The sequence below is a fragment of the Piliocolobus tephrosceles genome, chromosome 9 (genome assembly GCF_002776525.5).
Source record: "Piliocolobus tephrosceles isolate RC106 chromosome 9, ASM277652v3, whole genome shotgun sequence".
NCBI lineage: Eukaryota > Metazoa > Chordata > Mammalia > Primates > Cercopithecidae > Piliocolobus > Piliocolobus tephrosceles.
Genome location: NC_045442.1, coordinates 125,454,354 through 125,461,468, shown reverse-complemented (window position 1 = coordinate 125,461,468; position 7,115 = coordinate 125,454,354).

Below are 7,115 nucleotides of genomic sequence, written 5' to 3'. Positions count from 1 at the left end.
GAGTCTGAGACCGGCCTGAGCAACATGGCAGAAACCTGTCTCTACTTAAAAAAAAAAAAAAATACAAAAATTAGCCAGGTGTGGTGGCATACACATGGAATCCCAGCTACTTGGGCGACTGAGGCACAAGAATCTCTTGAACCCGGGAGGCAGAGGCTGCAGTGAGCTGAGATGGCGCCACTGTACTCCCGCCTAGGTGACAGAGTGAGACTCTGTCTCAAAAAAAAAAAAAAAATCCTCCAATCTCTGACTCTGTCTTCACCTGGCTGTCTTCCCTCTGTGTGGGTCCGCGTCCAAATTTCCCTCTTCTTATGAGGACACCAGTCATATTGGTTTAAGGTCCACCCTAATCTGGTATGACTTCATCTTAACTTTGTTACATTTCCAAAGATTCTGTTTTCAAACAAGGCCACATTTGCAGGTTCCAAGTAGACGGGAATTTTGGGAAGACGTCATTCAACCCTGTGAAATTTTAGCTGAGGCCTTTAATATTTCTTGCCATGTAAGCCTGCGGGTTATGAAGTCTTTCAACTTTTGTATGTCCAAAAATACTTATTTCATCTTCATTTTTGAAGGCTATTTTCCCTGGATATAGAATTTTAGGTTGACAGTTTTTGCCTTCTGTAGTTTAAAGATATTGCTCCACTTACACTGTTACCAGAGAGAAATCTGCTGCATTTATTTATTTATTTTTATTTATTTTGAGACAGAGTCTCACTCTGTCACCAAGGCTGGAGTGCAGTGGTGCGATCTTGGCTCACTGCAACCTGCACCTCTTGGGTTCAAGTGATTCTCCTGCCTCAGTCTTCCGAGTAGCTGGGATTACAGGGATGCACCACCATGCTTGTCTAATTTTTGTATTTTTAGTAGAGACGGGGTTTCACCATGTTGGCCAGGCTGGTCTCAACTCCTGACCTCAAGTGATCTGCCTGCCTCGACCTTCCAAAGTGCTGGGATTATAGGCGTGAGCCACCGGGCCTGGCTGTCATCCTTATTATATTTCTCTGCAATGGTTCATTTTTCTTTGGCTGCTTTTAAGATCTTCTCTATTACTGGTTCTAGGAGTGGGGTCTGTGGCTTGGGCCTCACGAAATCAGAATCATCTCACATCTTCTGGTCACAGTGCAGCAGTAGATATGAGACCTAGTTTGAGTCAATCAGACTGGAGAAGACATTTGCTCCAAAGGGGGAACCTTATTTCTTTTCTTATTTCTAGATGTGATCATCTGATATTAATTCTGGAATAGCTACAAACTGTTGGCTATCACAAGGTTAAGCTGGTCTTTGGATAAACTTGACATCACTGGAGACAGAAAAGAGAGAAGAAAAAATACCCGTAACCAGGTTCTTGATAAGGTTGCTGAGTCATGCAGGAAGCACCACTGGAGGCTGCACAGTTCTGAGAGACAGTGGGTTTTGATTTTCTATTACAGTCACGAGTCACTTAATGATGGGGACACTTTCTGAGAAATGCACTGTTAGGTGATTTTGTTGTTGTGCAAACATCACAGAGTGAACTTGCACAAACCTAGATGGCAGAGCCTACTACACACCAGGGCTACTGTAGCCTATCTCCCCTAGCTACAAACCTGTAAAGCAAGTTACTATACTGAATACTGCGGCGATTGTGATACAATGGTATATATTTGTGTATCTTTTTGTTTGTTTGTTTGTTTTGAGAGAGAGTCTCGCTCTGTTGCCCAGGCTAGAGTGCAAAGGTGCAATCTCGGCTCACTGCAACCTCCGCCTCCTGGGTTCAAGCGATTCTCCTGCCTCAACTTCCCGAGTAGCTGGGATTACAGGCATGCACCACCACACCCAGCTAACTTTGCATTTTTAGTAGAGATGGGGTTTTGCTATGTTGGTCAGGCTGGTCTTGGTCTTGAACTTCTGACCTCATATGATCCACCCATCTTGGCCTCCCAAAGTGCTGGGATTACAGGTATGAACCACCGCGCCTGGCCGTATTTGTGTGTCTGAACATGGAAAAGGTATGGTTAAATATAGTGTTGTAATCTTATGGAACCACTGTCATGTAGATGCAGTCTGTTTTTGACTAAAACATTGTTATGTAGTGCATGGCTGCATTTAAAACTCAGTCTTAAGTGATGCATTTGCTGATACAGTGCTTGATAATCCTACTGCCCTGAGATAACGAGATTTCTTCTCATCCTTACCCTCATGTCAGTAGGCTAGCTCTAAAGGTATGTTCATCGATATCGTAGAAGAAGGGGACATATGTTTCGCATTGCACTCTTTAAGAGGAGAAATAGAAATAACAGGGAGAAGTTTTTAAAATTTCAGCAGCTTTCTCTTTGTGGTTTCTGACTTAGAAGACATCAGGCAAAAGGAACAGCTCCACGTGAGCCAACATTTCAGAAAGTCTTCAAGGGTGTTGGAGACCAAATGCAGTGATTTTCTGAGCAAGAGTAGGGGAGTATTCAGATTAATAAAGAGAACCAATGCTATTTTTTCTTATCTACTTGTTTACCTCCTGTAGGGAAATTTTTCTCAGATAATATTTATGGAACAGAAAACATGTATTTACTTGAAAGTCTGCTGTCATGTTGAATGTTGATTCTTGAGTCCATTTTCCATTGAAAAGATTTTGATACTAATATGACTACACAAACAGAATTTTGGTGGAGAGGGTGTTTTAGTCAGTTTTGTGTTACTGTAACCTGAGAATACCTGAGACTGAGTCTTTCTTTCTTTTCTTCCTTTCTCTTTCTTTCTTTCTTTCTTTCTTTCTTTCTTTCTTTCTTGCTTTCTTGCTTTCTTGCTTTCTTTCCTTCTTTCTTTCTTTTCTTCCTACGGAGTCTCACTCTGTGGCCAGACTGGAGTGCAGTGGCACAATCTCTGCTCACTGCAACCTCTGACTCCTGGATTCAAGTGATTCTCCTGCCTCAGCCTCCCAAATAGCTGGGATTACAGGTGCATGCCACCACACTCAGTTGGAGACAGAGTCATTTATAAAGAAAACATTTTATTTGGCTCACAGTTCTGGTGTCTGGAAAGTTCAAGATTGGGCGTCTCCACTAGGAAAGGTCTTAGGCTGCTTCTCCTCATGATGGGAGGTGAAGGGGGGCTGGTGTGTGCAGAGGTCATATGGCAAGAGGGGAAGAAAGGGTGGGGGGAGATGCCAGGCTCTTTTTAACAACCAGCTCTCATGGGAATGAATAGAATGAGAACTCACTCACCCCTCTCACTCAGGGAGGACAATCATCTATTTATGAAGGATCCACCCTCATTACACAAACATCTCTTATTAGGTCCACCTCCAACACTGGGAATCACATTCCTACATGAGATTTGGTTGGGATAAACAACTGTTAGAGACGTTTGAACCAGAGCAACTCCATCTTGAATAGGGGCTGGATAGACTAAGGCTGAGACCTACTGGGCTGCATTCCCATATGGTTAAGGCATTCTAAGTCACAGGATGAGACAGGAGTTTGATGCAAGATACAGGTCATAAAGACCTTGCTGATAAAACAGATTGCAGTAAAGAAGCCAGCTAAAGCCCATCAAAACCAAGATAGAGACAAGAGTGACCTCTCGTCATCCTCACTGCTAAACTCCCACCAGCACCATGACAGTTTACAAATGCCATGGCAACATCAGGAGGTTACCCGATATGGTCTCAAAAGGGGAGGCATGAATAATCCACCCCTTGTTTAGTATATCATCAAGAAATAACCATAAAAAGTGGGTAACCAGCAGCCCTCAGAACTACTCTGTCTGTGAAGTAGCCATTATTTTATTCCTTTACTTTCCTAATAAACTTGCTTTCACTTTACGCTACAGACACGTCCTGAATTCTTTCTTGTGTGAGATCCAAGAACTCTCTTGCGGTCTGGATTGGGACCCCTTTCTGGTAGCAAAACCATATCCAAACCATAGCCAAGGGTGTCATTTCAGTAGGAGTGTGGGTGATTGATACAGTTAGGATGCTGCCCTAACAAGGGCAAAAATCACAGCAAATGGGAGGGTTATTTCTGTCTCACATGCATTCCGAGTGTGTGCACAGATGATGGGACACCTCATGGGTCAGACTCCCAGCCTCCTTTGATTTTCTTTCCTTCTCAGGCTTCATGTGTGGCTTCTGTCCTCCAAGTGATTCTAGCTCACGAGAGCAAGAGCGCATAGTCACCAGTGAGATGAAGGAGGGTGTGCGTGTTCTCTTCAAGGGCACACCCCGGGTGTCACACGTCACTTCTGCTCATATCTCTGTAAACCAAACATAAAATTCTAAGCCTCCAACTGACTGAATGGGCCCCTTCTTGTCCGAGGGGATCCCCAAGAAACTGAAAAACTAGTTCAAGTCATGATAAGAAGTAGGGGGTTGACTCACCTCTTTGTAATCCTTCCCTTTGGAATTCAGGCATCCCTGACCAGCATTACATTAAAACAGAGATCATAAGACTGAAGAAACAGACCCTTTAGCAGTAAGATACCCAATCCCAACCTGACTCTGGTATAGCATCACATGACATATAACAGGCCAAGAAGGAAATAAAATTATTTTATCCCAAAATATTTTTTGACATATTTTGAAGTGACCCTGCAAAGCTGTCTCTTAATTTTCATACTGGAGGAATCTCCTTTCTCCTATTGGGTCTTTTCCAGAGAGTTTGACTTCTATAAATGTCCAATAAGAAATATGTGCTATCTATTCTCTCTGAAGCCTTCTATCTGGATGCTTCATGTACATGACAAGGACATTATCTTCCACAACCCCACCCCCCTTATCTTAACTCAAGCATTTCTTTTTACTGACTTCAACTCCTCAGCCTTAGCTTAACTCTTTCAACCAATTGCCAGTTGGAAAACTTTTGAATCAGCTATGACCTGGAAGCCTCCCACTTTGACATGTCCCACCTCTCTTGGCTGAACCAACGTATACCTTACATATATTGCTTTATGTCTTTGCCTGTAATTTCTGTGCCTTTAAAATGTATTAATATCAAACCCAGCTATAACTCAACCACCTTGGGCACATGTTCTCAGGAACTCTGAGGCTGTGTCACAGGTCATGGTCTTTAATCTTGGCAAAATAAACCTCTAAATGGATTAAGACCTGTCTCAGATACGTTTTGGTTTACATCTCATTGTCCCAGTTTAGTCACATGACCACACTTAGCTGCAAGGGAGGCTAGAAAATGTCATCTTTAGCTAGGGGGAGAAATGTGTTGGGTTAAAACTTGGGGATTTTATTACTGATGGTGGAAGGGAAGAATGGATCTACAGGACCATAGAAATCTCTGTCATAATGGTTTATTTTCGTAGTTGTTTTAAATTCCCAGTCTGATAATTCCAACATGGTAGTATCTGAGTCTGGTTACAATGCTTGCTTTGCCTCTTCAATCTGTGTTTTTTTGCCATTTAGCATGCCTTGTAATTTCTTGTTGAAAGCTGGACCTGATGTATAGCATAAAAGGAACCAAGGTAAATAGGCCTTTAGTGTGAGGCTTTATGTTTATCTGATTAGGAGTTAGGCTGTGTTTACTATTTGCTGTAGCTGTAGATGTTAGAGGATAAAATTCCCTCTACTGTCTTTGTTTTTGTCTCCCCTCTCATCTTTGGGCTTCCCTAGAGACTGTTTCTTAAAGAGGGACTGAAACATGCAGTTGTTTCAGCTGTAGTCCCCTGTGACACACAACAACCCCATTCATGTAGTGGTAAGGTGCCGGGGGTGGGGAACCATTCCATAGTCTTTTTTTTTTCATTCCATAGTCTTATGATTAGGCTCAGTCTTCAGCAAGCCTGTATCCCTGGGCTGTGATCTTCACAAATGCTTTTCATTCCCCTCCTCCCTTAGATGAGACAAGAAGGGCAGAGAGGCTAGAGTTGGTTATTTCCCTTCTTTCAGGTTGGTTAGACACTGGTAAAATTCAGGTTGGTTAGGCTATGATAAAATTTAAGATAGTGAGGAAAATACTTTCCTTGAGGGCAGGCCTTGTTGGACAAGAACTGAAGGCTCTGGCATATTTCAAAATGGTACCTGTCAGGCCTCTGAGCCCGAGCTAAGCCATCACATCCCCCATGACCTGCAGGTAGACATCCAGATGGCCTGAAGCAATTGAAGATCCACAAAAGAAGTGAAAATAGCCTTAACTGATGACATTCCACCATTGTGATTTGTTCCTGCCCCACCCTAACTGATACGATATGTTCTTCCCTGCTCTTAAGAAGGTGCTTTGTAATATTCTCCCTGCCCTTGAGAATGTACTTTGCATGCCTATCCCAAACCCATAAGAACTAATGATAATCCCACCACCCTTTGCTGACTCCTTTTTCGGACTCAGCCTGTCTGCACTCAGGTGAAATAAACAGCCTTGTTGCTCACATAAAGCCTGTTGGTGGACTCTCTTCACACGGACACACGTGACACTACCTTTTCTCTTTCTCCTGTCAAAAGCACAAGGAAGTTTTTCTCCCATCTTCACTGTGAAGACCTCATTGAGTTCCTGGAGAGAAAGGTCATGAAAGTGGGGACCCCCTGTGACTGGGCTGCTCCCCTGAAATTTTTGTCTCTCAGAAGTGTCCACAGTGAGCCTCCAGCAATTTGTCAGTTCCCAGTTTAGGTTTTCCTGCCCCTCTGCTGGTTCCAGTAGCAGGGTTTGTTCCTGGGCTTCTGCTCTGGGAAGTTGTGATTTCCTTGTATCAGCCTGTCTGCCTCTCCCATATTGGGGACAGTGAGCTACCCTGTACTCTTACTTCTACAGACCTAAGAAGAGTTATTGACTTTCAGTTTGTTCAGGTTTTCAACCCACAGCAAATTAATTGATTATGCACGTTGGCAGCCAGCCAACACAACCCCTCTGTGAAAATCACTGGCAGGAATTCATCGTTTAGCTGAAGTAATACCAGTGAGTAAAAACTAAAACCAGTTCACGATGGTTCTGGTGGTACATCAGGAACAGCAGCCTTTCCTGGGAGCTATGCAAATTTTATGTTCTTGATACCAAATTGGAGTCTTCCATAAACTTTAGTAATATGCTAATTTTAGTTTTTGAAAACAAAAATTCAGGGTCTCCTGATAACTCACTTAATAGAATACTAAAGTCACCATAAAGACTTCAGGAGGATCCTTCTGGGCTGAGGACCCTTCT